This window comes from Zalophus californianus, chromosome X (assembly GCF_009762305.2).
Source record: "Zalophus californianus isolate mZalCal1 chromosome X, mZalCal1.pri.v2, whole genome shotgun sequence".
Classification (NCBI taxonomy): Eukaryota; Metazoa; Chordata; class Mammalia; order Carnivora; family Otariidae; genus Zalophus; species Zalophus californianus.
The window spans coordinates 121,795,167-121,809,904 of record NC_045612.1 but is presented as its reverse complement, the minus strand read 5'-3'; the positions used below and the strand labels follow the sequence as shown (position 1 = coordinate 121,809,904).

The 14,738-nt window shown below is 38.3% G+C and overlaps 1 protein-coding gene across 3 annotated transcripts in view; it reads right to left on the bottom strand.

Moving 5' to 3' along the window:
• MID1 (midline 1) overlaps nt 1-14,738 on the bottom strand; it is a 590,235-nt gene that overhangs the window by 394,479 nt on the left and 181,018 nt on the right. For all 3 annotated transcript variants that reach the window (XM_027609029.1, XM_027609028.1, XM_027609036.1), the window contains one exon: nt 6,654-6,715. The gene's annotated coding sequence lies outside the window, so the exon portion shown is untranslated. The remainder of the gene's footprint in view (nt 1-6,653; nt 6,716-14,738) is intronic.

Below are 14,738 nucleotides of genomic sequence, written 5' to 3'. Positions count from 1 at the left end.
GCTTAATAATAATTTTTGACATAAGGTAGTGTTAGCCTACCTTTGTTCTACTTTTTAAATGCTGTTTGGATTATTCTAGGTTCTTTGCATTTCCACGTGACGTTTAGAATCAGTTTGTCATCTATAAAGAATCTTGCTGTGATTCTGATTAGGATTGCATTGAATCTATTAGCCAACTTGGGGGGAAATGACATCTTAACAATATTGATTGAGTCTTCTGACACCTGAATAGTGCATATCTGTTTATTTATGCGGGTAATTATTTAACTTCTCTCAGGAATGTTTTATAGTTTTAACTGCATGTTTCTTTTGGATATTTTATCCAATTTATCCCAGATTTTCTACAGGGGCCATGATGTCATCTGTGAATATAGACAGTTTTTCTTTTTTCTTTCCAATCTTCATTTCTTTTTCCTTAACTAACTTCTCTGGCTAGAACCTCCAGTACAATGTTAAATAGAGGTGATGAAATAGACATCCCGATCTTGCTTCTGATTTTAGACAGAAGGCTTTCAGTCTTTCATCAGAAGTATGATGTTAGCTGTGGGTTCTTCATAGATGCCCTTTATCAGGTTGAGGAAGTTCTCTCCTATTCCTATTTGCTGAGAGGTTTTGTCAGGAATGGATGTTGGATTTTGACAAATGCTTTTTCTGTGTATATTATCACATAGCTTTTTCTTTCTTTTTCTAGTTTGCTAATATAGTGAATTACATTGGTTGATATTCATATTTTATGCCAACCTGCATTCCTGGGATTAACCCCACATGATCATGATGTGTTATCCCTTTTAATATATTGTTGAATTTGATTCACTAAATTTTATTTAGAATTCATTTGAGAAGCACTAGTCTAGCACCCATTAAATATTGAAAGAGATGTTAGTGACCCCCTCCCCCAAATGTACATACCTCTTCTATAATTGTTGTTTTTCTGGAGTGTGATGAACAAAACTACACAAAATATGCCCAGTAGTGCATTTAAGCACCTGGGCAAATTTAATTAACCTGTTAAGAGTTGTCATAGGAATTTAGTTTAAATTACATTTAAACTTAAGTTGAACTTCTATTTCTTAGCTACATGAAAATAATGAGCACATGTCCCTTCTTGTTTATAACAAAGGGTTTCTGGAGCTGAGGGTTTACCTGCAATCTCAAATTTCTTTCTGGCTTTCTATTTTCAGTTTCTATACAAGCAGCAGAAAATACCACTTTTCAAAACCATGGCTAATGGGGTGCCTTTACATCCACACAGGACAGCAGGGTCAGGCTTCTGGTAGCGAGAATAGGGGAACCCATCCAAATGCATTATGTTCCGTTAAACCTCACACTTGAGATCCATTCACCCTTGAGCGCACAATATGTCCAATCCACATGCCATGTAAACAAGGCTGTTATGCAAATGGACACAATTCCAATGACTGTAATCTTCTATCCCATTCTTACATGTCAAGCAAAACCTGGGACAATCTGATGCAAGAGCAGACAATCGGTCTTCAGACTGAGTCCTTGGTGTCATCACCTTCCAACATTTCCTGGGTTAGTGTCATGGGCTGCTTAACACAGCCATTCAAATTGCCCAAGCCAAAAGGAAAAACAGTCCTTTCTGTTATCAACCACAGACTCTTTATGAAACAGCTAGACAGAGTCCTGGGCAGCAGCTGAGTATTAAGAGGCCCAGGAGAAGGGAGACAGCAAAAGAATCCGCAAATGTTTGTGGGTATAGGAGGAGCTGTCTGTTGTACCGTAATACATAATGTAATACAATCTAAAAATCTTTGTATAGAAAACAATGTTTAAGCTTAGCACATTCATGTCTAAGAACCTTGAATGTTTACAGTTACATCTGATAGTCGGCTGAAGCATTCAGGGTGTGGTAGAATTTAATCTCAGTGGTCTCAAGTACATGTAAGGCAGGCTTGGTTGGCATTCCAGTTTGTCTTCTGACCATCCTCTGAATGGTCCCATTTGGGGTTCAGAAGAGACTACAGGGCGCCTGGGTGGCTCGGTCGGTAAGCGTCTGCCTTCGACTCAGGTCATGATCCCAGGGTCCTGGGATCGAGCCCCACGACCAGCTCCCTGCTCCGCGGGAAGCCTGCTTCTCCCTCTTCCACTACCCCCCTGCTTGTGTTGCCTCTCTCGCTGTGTCTCTCCCTGTCAAATAAATAAATAAAATCTTAAATAAATGAAATATTTTTTTTAAAAGAGAGAGACTACAATTTAATCTAATAATTTATAATCAACTTTAGGCATGGACGAAGGGAAATACTTTTCTAAAATGAATCATGGCCCTCCTGTTTGCCTAATTCTCTTTTCCCTTCTCTCAGTCTCTATTTGCTATTAGTGTATTCTAGGCAAAGATAGGATGGTAAATCACTAGAAGTTTTGCTGAGTGGGACATATTGCTAAGGAAGCCCTGAACTATTTTTCGTGAGCAAACATTTCTAAATTTAGGTTGGTTTTGGCCTTAAGTGAAAGTAAAGCATTTCTTTCTCCATTTCTTATGACCAACATAATTTGAATGCATATTCTTTCATTCAACTTTTTTTTTGAATGCCATCTGGGTGCCCAATGCAAAGTTTCTGTTTTTAAAATAGTAAAGCCCTTGTTTGCAAAGATAATCTCTTGTATTTATTTTTTAGACACCAGCACACCTAAGACGGTGTAAGGCATATTATAAAATTTCCACAAATACTTATGAAGAACTCAAAAAATTGTATATTTAGAGCAACACTTTTTGTTGTTTAGACATTTGGTCCTATGGTTTCCTTAACTCCTTATTTTCCATGATTTTTATCATAGGCAAATCCTTCTTTCACTCTAGCAAGAAGTAGGTTTTCTTTTAAGTAAACAAATTAATACATAAATAAATATAATTTTTTAAAAGATTTTTATTTATTTATTTGAAAGGGAGAGAGAGAGAGTGCAAGAGCAGGGAGAGGGAGAAGCAGACTCCCCACTGAGCAGGGAGCCCTGACACCGGGCTCAATTCCTGGACTCCGGGATCGTGACCTGAGCCGAAGGCAGACGCTTTAACCAACTGAGCCAACCAGGTGCCCCTATAAATATAAATTTTTAAGAAATTTATATATTTGATATTTGTATATTGCTGTATTTATTCATATATTGATGTATTTATCTCCTCTGAAAACATATTTGACCATAATCATGAAAGAGGATCATTGCCAGAGACCACACTCCGTGTGTTGAACATTTCTTTGGCAAGACGTTCTGAGCTATGCTCTCCCCAGAAGGAGGAAGCACAGAGTGGCAGAAATGCTGAGCTGACACTTCTAATGATGATCTCTCTTGCACTTGAAAGGCAGGTTGAACTGCGAAAACACATATCTTCAGGCAGAACAGCGGAGGCTACAAGAAGCAGTAGAGAGTGGGCTGCAGCCCAACTTCAGCAAATGAGGTTTGAAGGCAGGATTTCAAAAGTAATCTGGACAACTTGCCCTGTGCCTCAGTCCAGTGTTTAAACACCCCCGGTGTGTAAGATGTGAATGTCGGGAACATCAAAAGGCTCACATTTAAATTGCATTGCCAGGAAAGCACCCTGAAGGCTCATGCAAATATCGTGTTTAGGTACCTGCATTATCTGTGCCTCTGCTTCTCGCCATTCCATAGTTAATGAAGAGCAAACAGAAGTAATATTTCTGCCTGTATTCACCTAAACACTGCCCCTCCCTTTGCATTATTTATCATCATTCAAAGTGACGTGATGCCACCAATCTTATGGCCCCATAGAGCCTGACCAGCCCCCTGGGAAATACTGCTCGGGCTAAAGTCTGCCCAAACTAGGCGAGTTTTAATAATCTACCATTGGCAAGTCATTCGTTGTAGATATCAACCAAGACGAACAAATCAGCAGAGACTGAAGCAGAAGTAGGCACTTCCACTTTGAGTTTCCACCAAGTGGAAAGGAAAGAGGAAAAGCATCTGCTGGAATTGTTGGAAGGAAACACCAAATACGCAAGAATGACATGCACCAGGTAGAACAATTCAAGTTGAAAAGGAAGAAGAATGTCAGAGACTCCCAGAAGAAGCAGAACTGGAGTCACCAGTCAGGAGGAAAGAGAAAAGAATGCTTAGAGTCTTGAGAGAAAACATGACTCAGTGATGACCTCGGACTCAAATCCCTTAGCGTGTCCACACCTCAACATCTTCCTTTGTACTCCCTCCCGGGGAGCCACACTGCAACATTCCGATGTCTAAGTGTCTAGGAATTGAAGTATATGCCCGTATATTTTTAACGACATTGGTGCTCTATCCAAACTCTAAATTTAACATAGCATCCTTAAAGTTGCACCCCTTGTGTTTTATTTCACTCATTTCTTCATGGAAAAAAAAAATTCATTTGGAACCCAACTAGCAAGCATAAAATAAAATGAATGTGGTGAAAGTTGCCAGTCGACCTCTAGGTATGTGTCGATAGGTGGTGAAAGGGATTGTCTGATTTGTTAACACCTCATTTTGGGATCAGGCCCTCCATAAATACTCTTCTCACACCTCAGAAAGAATAAGAGCAGAATACATTTAAACTGGGCTCACTAGATGAGTCCAAAGCCTGGTCAAGAGACCCGAAGGCTTGAAACCGTAAATTCTCAGTATATGAGTAAAGTGACACTTCCATTTATTCCAACCCTGCAGTCTGTTATTTAAAGAAACTGCATTCTTATCTCTTCTTGGTTTTACTTGTTTGTTTTGTTTTGTTTTATTTCAATTTACTGAATTTCTTTAACATCTGGCAAATGTCTGTATGGTAGAGGGGAGAGGGAAGGCGACGGAACAGGAAGAAGGAAATAAACTTGGGATGGGTAGGAGGGAGTTCCAGAAATATTTTCCATGCAAGTTTCCATACCAAGGCAATGGTAATGAGAGTTTGCTACATGCCAGGCATTGGGTGAGGCACACAAGGCACCATGCTAGATGGACATCAAAGAGAGAGCAAAGAAACACAACAGCTTGGCAGACACACTGACTTAAAAACCCATTTGCACAGGCTTGAGAGAGCCTGTTGTCTCCTGGGGAGGCTTTGGCATGGCCAGAAGAAAACATCAAAGACACTCCAGACTTCAAATCCCTTCCAAGGGTGCGATCAGCAGGACAGGAAATAGGCAAGTCATCCTGGAAGGAATTTGGAAGCGAAGGGGCTTATTCAAGGACACCCCTGGTCCTGCACAGGAGCGCTCACCATGTGTACGGTCAACACACGTGATATGGTGAACAGCTTGGCACCCAGTCAGTAGCAAGCCTTGCCCTAGCCCCCCACCAAGAAGCTGCAGGGAATAAGGCAACAGAAGAAGAGATAATTCAATAAGAGTGTTTTGTCATCTCCATGGTCGACTTCCTATTTTGAAAGGATCCCATGATACAAGAAAGCCTGCATTCTAAAACAAGAGAAGCGTAAATAAATATTCAAAGATAGAAGCCCACAGGGATGGGAGAAGAGCAAACTTAACCAAGAGAAACAGAACAAGTGGGATTTGCCTGAAATCATATCTAGTATGCTAGACTAAAACTCCTCGTAACCCCGCAGGGTGGCTTCATGCTTATAGTATCTCAGTAGGACTGAGGAACCAAAAATTGCCAACAAACACAAGGAAAGGCTGTTAATTCCATGTTGCTGGGAAATAATGACAGACTATGAAATCTGCCCACGTATAGAGTCCCAACGAGACTGAAATTTCACATGTAGCCTGTCACTGCAGTCGGAGGGTAAAAATGAACTTGGCCAAGCTTTTTTTTTCAAAACACAGAGTTCCTACAAAAGCAAGGGGTAGGAGCTTCCTTGAAGAGGTAGGAATGTTCATTCAAGCAAACGTATGGGATACACGCATATATACTGATTGTATGTATTGCTGCATACATACATACATATTTATATATTTTAAAATAGATTAAAATATAAATATACATTTAAAAAAATACATTTTAAGTTGAACAAAGCTGAGATTTTAGAGTAAGGCCTCAGAAAATGGGGAGTTTTTAGATGAGCCCCCAAGCCCAGTAATCTTTCCTTCTGTTTGCCTAGTAAGCAACAACCCATGGGTGCAGTCTGGCGGCCTTGTAGCATAATGGTCACGCTTGGAATTTCTGGAGTGAAAGCTTCAGGCCGTACATACCAGCTTCACTACTAATTATCAGTGTGACTTAGAAAAGTTCCTAATCCAGAAAACATGGGCATAATATCAGTACTTACATGGCTATTGTGGGGATTAAGCAAGATGATAGATGTAAAGCATTAGACTGGACTCTAGCACATGTCAGGAACTCAATAAACATTCACTATTAATATCACAACTCTGTTATAAGCTCTGCATCCCATATCCCTTGGCAGCGTCCACAGCAACCAACAGAGCAAAGAGTAACCAGTAGTATTTAACGTGTGCCTCTTGCTCAACTTAGAAATTAGAGTTCCGTAACTTGTTTGATTCCCTAAATCCCGCAATATAAACAGACATGTAAAACAGAAAATCTCTTTTCTTTGTTCTATGTGGTCATTTCCATCAGCTACTAAACAAATGCTTTTTTTTCCCAGTGTACCTAATTTTCTGTTTAATTTCATCTTCTTAGGACAGAGTAAATGCCTATTCCTTGTCATCAGTATTAAATCCCATAAATAATTCTAGATGCCAGTACCGTATTAGTACCTTAAAACAATGTTCCTCAAGATTTCTCCACGAAGCAGATTGTCCAGTGTGAATAGGTACTCCTATTAAAAAAAAAAAAAAGAATTCTGTGTTAATTTGAAAAATGTGGATTAAGCAATGGTAACCAGGCATGCAGGATTTATCAGAGCTTTAAATATGCTAATATGTGCTAGGATCTCCAGGAGATGAATATAAAATCCCATGTTTCCCCAAATTGCTTGTCCACACAGCTCATTTTTCATGGAATTACCTCTTTCACAGTACTATGACCCTCAGATAGAACTAACACTTTGGGATACCCTATCTTAGAGGGATGACTTGAAATCTTAGGATTTTACCCTGGAAAGTGGGGTCATGATCTCATGAGAACACAATCACTTTTGTACACAGATGGTCTGCATATAGAGCAATAGTGGCTATAAAATGTCAGTGCCCTGAGCCCTAGGGTTGATCCTGATGATTTTGCTGGTTGGGAAGGTATCTCTTCTTTCTAATACTGCTCCCTATATAGGCTCCTCCCACCTCTATAAGCTCAGAAAAGCCAAATTCTTCGAAAGATGAATGTAGTATTATTTTCAGTCAAGACCAACACTTGTTTTAGAAATGTTATGCTAAACATGTCATCAGTGAATACAATGAAAGATAACAAAATCTACATTTGTATCATACGTTCCATAGTTATTTATTTTTTTACTTTTAAACATTTTTTAAATTTTATTTTATTATGTTAGTCACCATACAGTACATCATTCGTTTTTGACGTAGTGTTCCATGATTCATTGTTTTCGTATAACACCCAGTGCTCCACGCAGAACGTGCCCTCCTTAATACCCGTCACCGGGCTAACCCATCCCCCCACCCCCCTCCCCTCTAAAACCCTCAGTTCGTTTCTCCGAGTCCATAGTCTCTCATGGTATGTTTCCCCCTCTGATTTCCCCCCCTTCATTTGTCCCTTCCTTCTTCTAATGTCCTCACTGCTATTCCTTATGTTCCACGAATAAATGAAACCATATGATAATTGACTTTCTCTGCTTGACTCATTTCACTTAGCATCATCTCCTCCAGTCCCATCCATGTGGATGTAACAGTTGGGTATTCATCCTTTCTGATGGCTGGAATATTACTCAGCCATCAGAAAGGATGAATACCCAACTTTCCATAGTTATTTAAACCTGCCTTCCAATTTTGTCTCTTGATCAGCATTTCCCAAGCTTTAGTATCATAATAATCACCCATGGAATTTGGGATAGTGATTCTTGGGTTCTACCAGCCCATGTATTTTGAAATGCTTCCCTGGTAAGGCTTAATGATCAAGCATCTTTGGGAAATTCAAACTTAGCTGTATGTTACAAACCTTATTTTTTTTTTAAATCCCAGAATCCTAACAAAACCTACTGAATCAGAGTCTCCAAAGGTGGGCTGGGTATCCCTATTTTTTTTTAAAACATCTAAAGCATTTGGAGAGCCAGTTCTCTGCGGAGAGCCAGTTCTCCGCGGAGAACCAAGTTCTTGTACCTTAAACTACTTCAGTAGGTTGAAATAAGGAAAACACTAACATTCTCTCCATCCTCTGATTCATCTCGGACCTGGTGTTTTGTTTAATGTTCTTCTTAAACATTATACATTTGAAATATAAGCTTTTAGAACATAATGGTGGCTAAATAGAGGAGGATGAACTAAAGGGGAACTTCAAATACTTTTGCTCTAGGAGAGTAAGAATATATACATAAAAAGCATTTAACTAACCCTTTTAGGAGTGAGATATCAATCCTATTTTCCTTGTACCCTCTGGGTTTTTCTTGATTTTTTGAAATCCTTTCTCTATACCTGGAATCACGGTAAAGGTATTTCTATATATTTATTCTCAAGTAGCACGAAAACATTTTGGAATTCTTTGCTAACTTAGTTTTATGATATTTTATAATTTTAGCAGATTTGGAAGTTATACAGATGCAAACATAACGCAAGATAGGCAAAATATACAGCCACTCATCTGGGGGATGAATAAAAAGAGAAAAATCCCTTTCAATATTACCAGTTTCCTTAATGTCTTATTAGTTCCCTACAAACTTAATTTTGAAGCGGTGTCATACTTCCAAGATTTGATTTGAAGTAAAAGAGTCAATTTCAGTAAAATACCAAAAAGACGTTTTCACGTTTTCAATTTCATTAGACCGCATATTGGTATAAGACATACATGGATCCATGTCTCAATCTACTACTCTGTAACATTGGAGTTGAAATATTAAGCAAACAGTATTTCAGGTAAGAAACTTGCCAGCACTTTGCTTTTACCTTGTGAAAAGAATAAAATAGTAGTTTCATACCCAAACACTGGTAAACAGACTATGGAATAATTTGAGTCTTAGGGCTATGAATATTCTGATTTTTATATTCATGCATTCCTTCAGGCATAAATTAAGTAGGCCACAGGGTAGTTGGAGGGTGACCACAGGCTGACAAACCTTACGGTTCAGCAGATGTGGTTGTAAGATATGGCTTCACTGAAAAATATTCACCACCAAGGAATTTTAGGACTCCACTCTGAGGTTTTGATTTAAAAAACTTGGAATTGCCAATAGAAAAGAAGTGGGTGGTACCATCATATGGGCCTTGGGATATAGAAATATTTCGTTGCCTCAAGTAAGCAATAATATGAATCAACAGTATTTCAAATTGCAATCTTTCTACAAATGTGCAAGTCATGAGCTGAGAAAGTTCTTCAGCGCACGCAATGACTTTATTCAGTTTCTTTTTGTTGACTTCCAGATACCCGGGGGCTTTTCTTGGTGTATATATTAGAAACCTTCATGTGGATCATTCCCTTTGAAAGATCAGCTCAATATTTGAATAAATTATTTGAACAGCATATTCTTTGATTTGGAAATAACATGAATTCTCAACTAAATGTATAATTATTGAAATGTTCCAAGATTTTAAAGGAAATATCACATCCATAGTCATTTCCTGGGCTGTGGAGCCGAACACCATCATTTAAAATATACATTGAGAAATTCCATTTAAAATCATGAAATGCACAGGAATCAAGTTAGTAACTAGATGTGTGGGAGAATAGGGACCAAGGAGCTTCAGAAACAACCTAATGTCAACCTCATGCTTCAAAGTCTTGGGTTAATAAAAATTGAGTAAGACCAGCAGTACTACTTTGATCTAGATCAAAACTTCCCACTCTAATTCCTTGGCTGTAAGAGGAAAGTGAATTTCCAGATTTCTCGTTGTAAAGAAAAAAAATCTGAAAGATGCTGACATAATTCTTCAATGGTTCTAAAACTTGTGGTTAAATTTATGAAAGTCCTTGAGTTACAATCTAACAGTTACATAAAGCAGGAGTGGTGGGAGGGGGGCTGATGAAATTAACATGTCCAAAAGTTACAAAGGAAACCTCTAAGATAAGGCAGGATTGCACTATCTTTTCCTTAATGGGTTCTGGTTCCCCACCTGGGGGACAATTCCTTCTGCGTGAAATACTTAGTTCACAAAACTCTTGATTTGTTCCAGTTTCTCACTTACCTTCCCACTGAATATTCAGAGTATCACTTATAAGTTTTATTAGTCTGAACTCTTTGGTTGCCCAATCACGACAATATTCATTTTAAAATATTCTTGTTTCCTTGCTGTGCCCTTGAAAATGACCATATAGAACACCACCACACTCACTCATACAGACGAATGAAGACCAAGCAAAAGAAAAGTCGTGTTCCCATTGCGTAAGAAGTTGGCAGTGTTCCTCACCGGACTGTAAGCTCTGTGAGGGTAGGGATATTAAGTGCTTGTTCTTCAGGGTGTCATCTCCACTAGCACGGTGGTTTGCACATAATACAACTCCATAAATATTTCAGTTTGGTTCATTACATCTGGGGTTATCAGCGCCTGTGCACTGGGTTTCCTCTACTTATTATCAATTACACTTCACAGTGACTTTTCTAGTTAGGCAGTATTACCCTCATTTCATCAAGTCCAAGGTCACATAGCAGGAAAGCAAAACAACTGGGATTAGAACCCAAGCTTTCTTATTCCAAGTTTATTACTCCCACCCACATCAGATACCTGAAACAGTATTCAGCAGACAGAAGCAGTTTCAAAATCTTTTCTCATCCCAGCAAATAAAGGATAGTATTTGATTCTTCTCATTTCCACCTGAATATCTGATATAGGAATCCTTCCTTAAGAGTGTTGAGATCACTATTTCTTTCAACTTTGAAGGAGCAGAAAAGTCTTCAATTAATTATCTAGAGAAAAAGCTTCCCGATTCCCATTTCAATATTTTCCTAATCACATTTCTGTTTGGAACACAGGCACTGAATTTGGAACCTGAAGCCCATTTCCTGTCTAAAATGGTTTTCATTCATTGAATGTGAACACTTGTTTTTTATTGCAAAGTTGTTTACAAAGCCGAGCTGCTGGAATTCATTTCTTTTAATGAACAGAAGAGTGATGGAATATTTAGCTGGAAGGAATTCACAGAGAGTTGCGTGCAACTGGCAAAGAGTTTTAAGGAAAAATTTTCAGTTCTAATGGAGGTTCCTCAGTCCAAATTGGAGGAACATTCAGGTAAAATTCTTCTAATGAAAGGACTGAATAAATGAGAAAAGGAAGTTTGATAACATCTTCAAACTAAACAGAGATGGTTCTCATCCAAAAGAATCATGCATTTGGGAAATATTAACATCGAATCCTTGCTACACGCCAGGCATCCAGATCCAAAGTTCACCAGGACTTTGTGATTTGTACCCATAAAAGATAACCAACAATTTTATGTTTTTGCAAAAAGTGCCAAAAGACTACTGCTCTTAAAATAAAATTCATCATTTGAAAGTGAATAATTCAGTGGTTTTTGGTATATTTATAGAGTTGTGCAATCATCATCACTATCTAATTCCAGAACATTTTTATCACCCCAGTAAGAAACTCTGTACCCAGTAGCAGTCACTCGCCATTCCCTCCTCCTCCCAGCCCTCGAAATCTCTATGCATTTGCCTATTTTGGACATTTTGTATAAACGGGATCATGCAATATGTGGTCTTTTGTGATTAACTCCTTTCACTTAGCATAATGTTTTTGAGGTTCATCTACATTGTAGCATGATTCATTTCATTCCTCTTTAGCTGAATCATATTCCATTGTATGGATAAACCATAGTTTGTCCATCTATTCCTTAGTTGATGGACATTTGAGTTGTTTGCACCTTTTGGCTATTATGGAATAATTTTGCAATGAACATCCATGTACATGTTTTTGTGTAAACATGTTCCTTTGATACGGTCAACTTAGAAGCAAAGAAAAATAAGACTCAGAAAGGTGCCTACCACTGTGCCAAAGACAGCACACGTATCCAGTAGTTTGTTCCCTTTATTCCTGAATAGTATTTTACTATGTGAAAATACCACTGTTCATTCATTTACCAGTTGTAGGATGTTTGGCTTGTTTCTAGTTTTGGGTAATTATGAATAAAGCCACTATAAATATTCACATACAGATTTTAGAGTGAATATAAATTATAATTTCTCTTGGGTAAATATCTGGGAGTAGGGCTGCTGCATCATATAATTCTATGTTTAACTTTTTTTTTAATATTTTTATTTATTTGTCAGAGAGAGCGAGCACAAGCAGGGGGAGCAGTAGAGGGAGAGGGAGAAGCAGGCTCCTCACTGAGCAAGGAGCCCGACGTGGGACTCGATCCCAGGATCCTGGGATCATGACCTGAGCCGAAGGCAGACGCTTAACGACTGAGCCACCCAGGTGTCCCTCTCTGTTTAACTTTACAAGAAACTGCTACACTCTTTTCAAGGAGACCTGACCATTTTGCATTTCCACCAGCAATGTATCAGTTCCCATTGCTCTACATCCTTGCCAACACTTGATATTGCTAGATAGTATTTGTTTCTTTAGTTTTTAACCATTCTGACACATATACATTGATATCTCACTGTGATCCCTTTAAGTTTTGATGTTCTAAATTATCCTAGGTGGGTTTTTTTACATTGTTCTTTACCTGGAAAGTAATCTGATACTGTTTTCTTTTTTTTTTTTTTTATAGATTTTATTTATTTATTTGAGAGAAAGAGAGCACGGGCAAGTGGGGGGGGGCAGGGAGGGGCAGAGGGAGTGGGAGAAGCAGACTCCCTGCTGAGCAGGGAGCCTGACATGGGGCTCGATCCCAGGACCCTGGGATCAGGACCTGAGCCGAAGGCAGATGCTTAACCGACTGAGCCACCCAGGCGCCCCCATTATTGTTGTTTTCTAGCATTTTTAAAAATTTGCACAGAAGTAGAGAGAATGATATAATAAATCTGCATAAACTGTTCACCCAGCTTCAATGATGATCAACATTTTTGCCAATTTGTTTCATCTAGTACCACCACCATTTTCTGGTTTGTTTTTTCTGGAGTCCTTTTAAGCAAATCTCATACTTCATCTCATTTCACTATTAAGTATTTCAATATGAATCCCTTGAATAACTTCAAAAATAAAACAAAATGTAATCACAAGTAACAACATTAACGATAATTCCTTAATGTCCTCTAATATTTAGCCTATGCTCAAATATCCCCAATTGCCTCAAATGTGTCTTTTTAAAAGTTGCTTTGTTTAAATTTAATTTGCTTATGATGTGAGGTGGAAGCTAAAAAATTTGAGGTCCTACCTCCAAATGATTGAGGTTCCACTCAATTTTCAGAAGGAGTTTAAGCTTAGTTCAGATTTTACCCAAGTTATAGCTTAGCTATTTCAAATTATATTTTTATTACACAGCAGCAACTGGAGATTATAAGGCAGATATTAAGAGTACAGAATTGGCATATCATTTAACCCACAGATCAAAACACTTAACAGATGACTGCCACTATTAAACAGTGTAGCCGACTGATTCGGTTGGCAGTGAATACTTGGGTTGGCGCTTTATAAAGTTCTTTATAAAGAACCCCTTCCCATGCCCCCACCTTTTTATTTGTCCACTAACAGAAGGACATGCTTCTCTTAACTGGCACTGCTGCAAACAAGGGCTATTCATAGTAGGCTCTCAAAACTATTGAGAATTAATAAGATGTCCCATCAAGAAGTGTGTGTGTGCGTGTGTGTGCGTGTGCATGTGTGTGTGTGTTTTGCATTAGGGGCTTAAGGCAAATGAAATTTTGGTTTTGTTTTGGAATAAAACCCATATAAGGAATTTTTTGCCATGCCAGTTTAACTTCTACTTTATTTAGAAACAGGTAAGACTTTATTTTGAATTAGTTCCATTTTAGTTCACAGTTGAGTCATACAAACATCTAGAGATTAATAAGTAGATTTAAAGATAAGCAACTTGGTGTGTTCTGTTCTAGTTTTTTAATTAATATCTCAGTGTAAATTCTTGGTTGTTACAAGACTTTTCTTCAGTCCGAACCATCATGCTGTGTTATATGGTTCCCTACAGCCCCTGAGCTCTTTTTCAACATTTGCACAAATGTATTTGCTTGCTCTATTACCATTTAGTCCAGATAACAAGGCTCAAGTAAATGTAGCCTGCACAATAAGAATATAATCACTGTTTAAAATCAAACTTCAGAGTGGGTCAACATGGCATAATCTCCTGCCTAAGTGATCTGTAATTCGCCTCTCCAGATAGTCATCTTGGCCCTGGAGTAGTTGAAAAGGTAGTAGCTGCCAAAAATTGTTAACCATTAAACAAAGGTTTACTTTTCTTTTGTGTGACAGGAACAAAGGTGCACTTTTAAATCTATGTCTAAAAAATGTGTAGGTTTTGAAGAGTTCAATCTGCTCTACAACTCTTGCTTTTAGTATCCCGAACAGACCTTTTAAAAGTGCTTGGGGGTTTTGGTTTGTTTTTTTGTTTTTTATTTTGCCTTGACTAAGTGATCTCAGCCAAGGTATGTGTTTTATTTCTGGGGGTGTAAGTTGACACAAAGAAAACTTGGAAAACAGTCCTAAAAGGAGGGCATATTACACTGAAATGTATTCCATCAATTGCTGGAATATTTAAGAACACTGAGTCATCATCATGGGTAATGCCCCCTTCATGAGGGCAAAAAGGAGTTTTCATCATGAAGAATATTCATCTCTCTTACT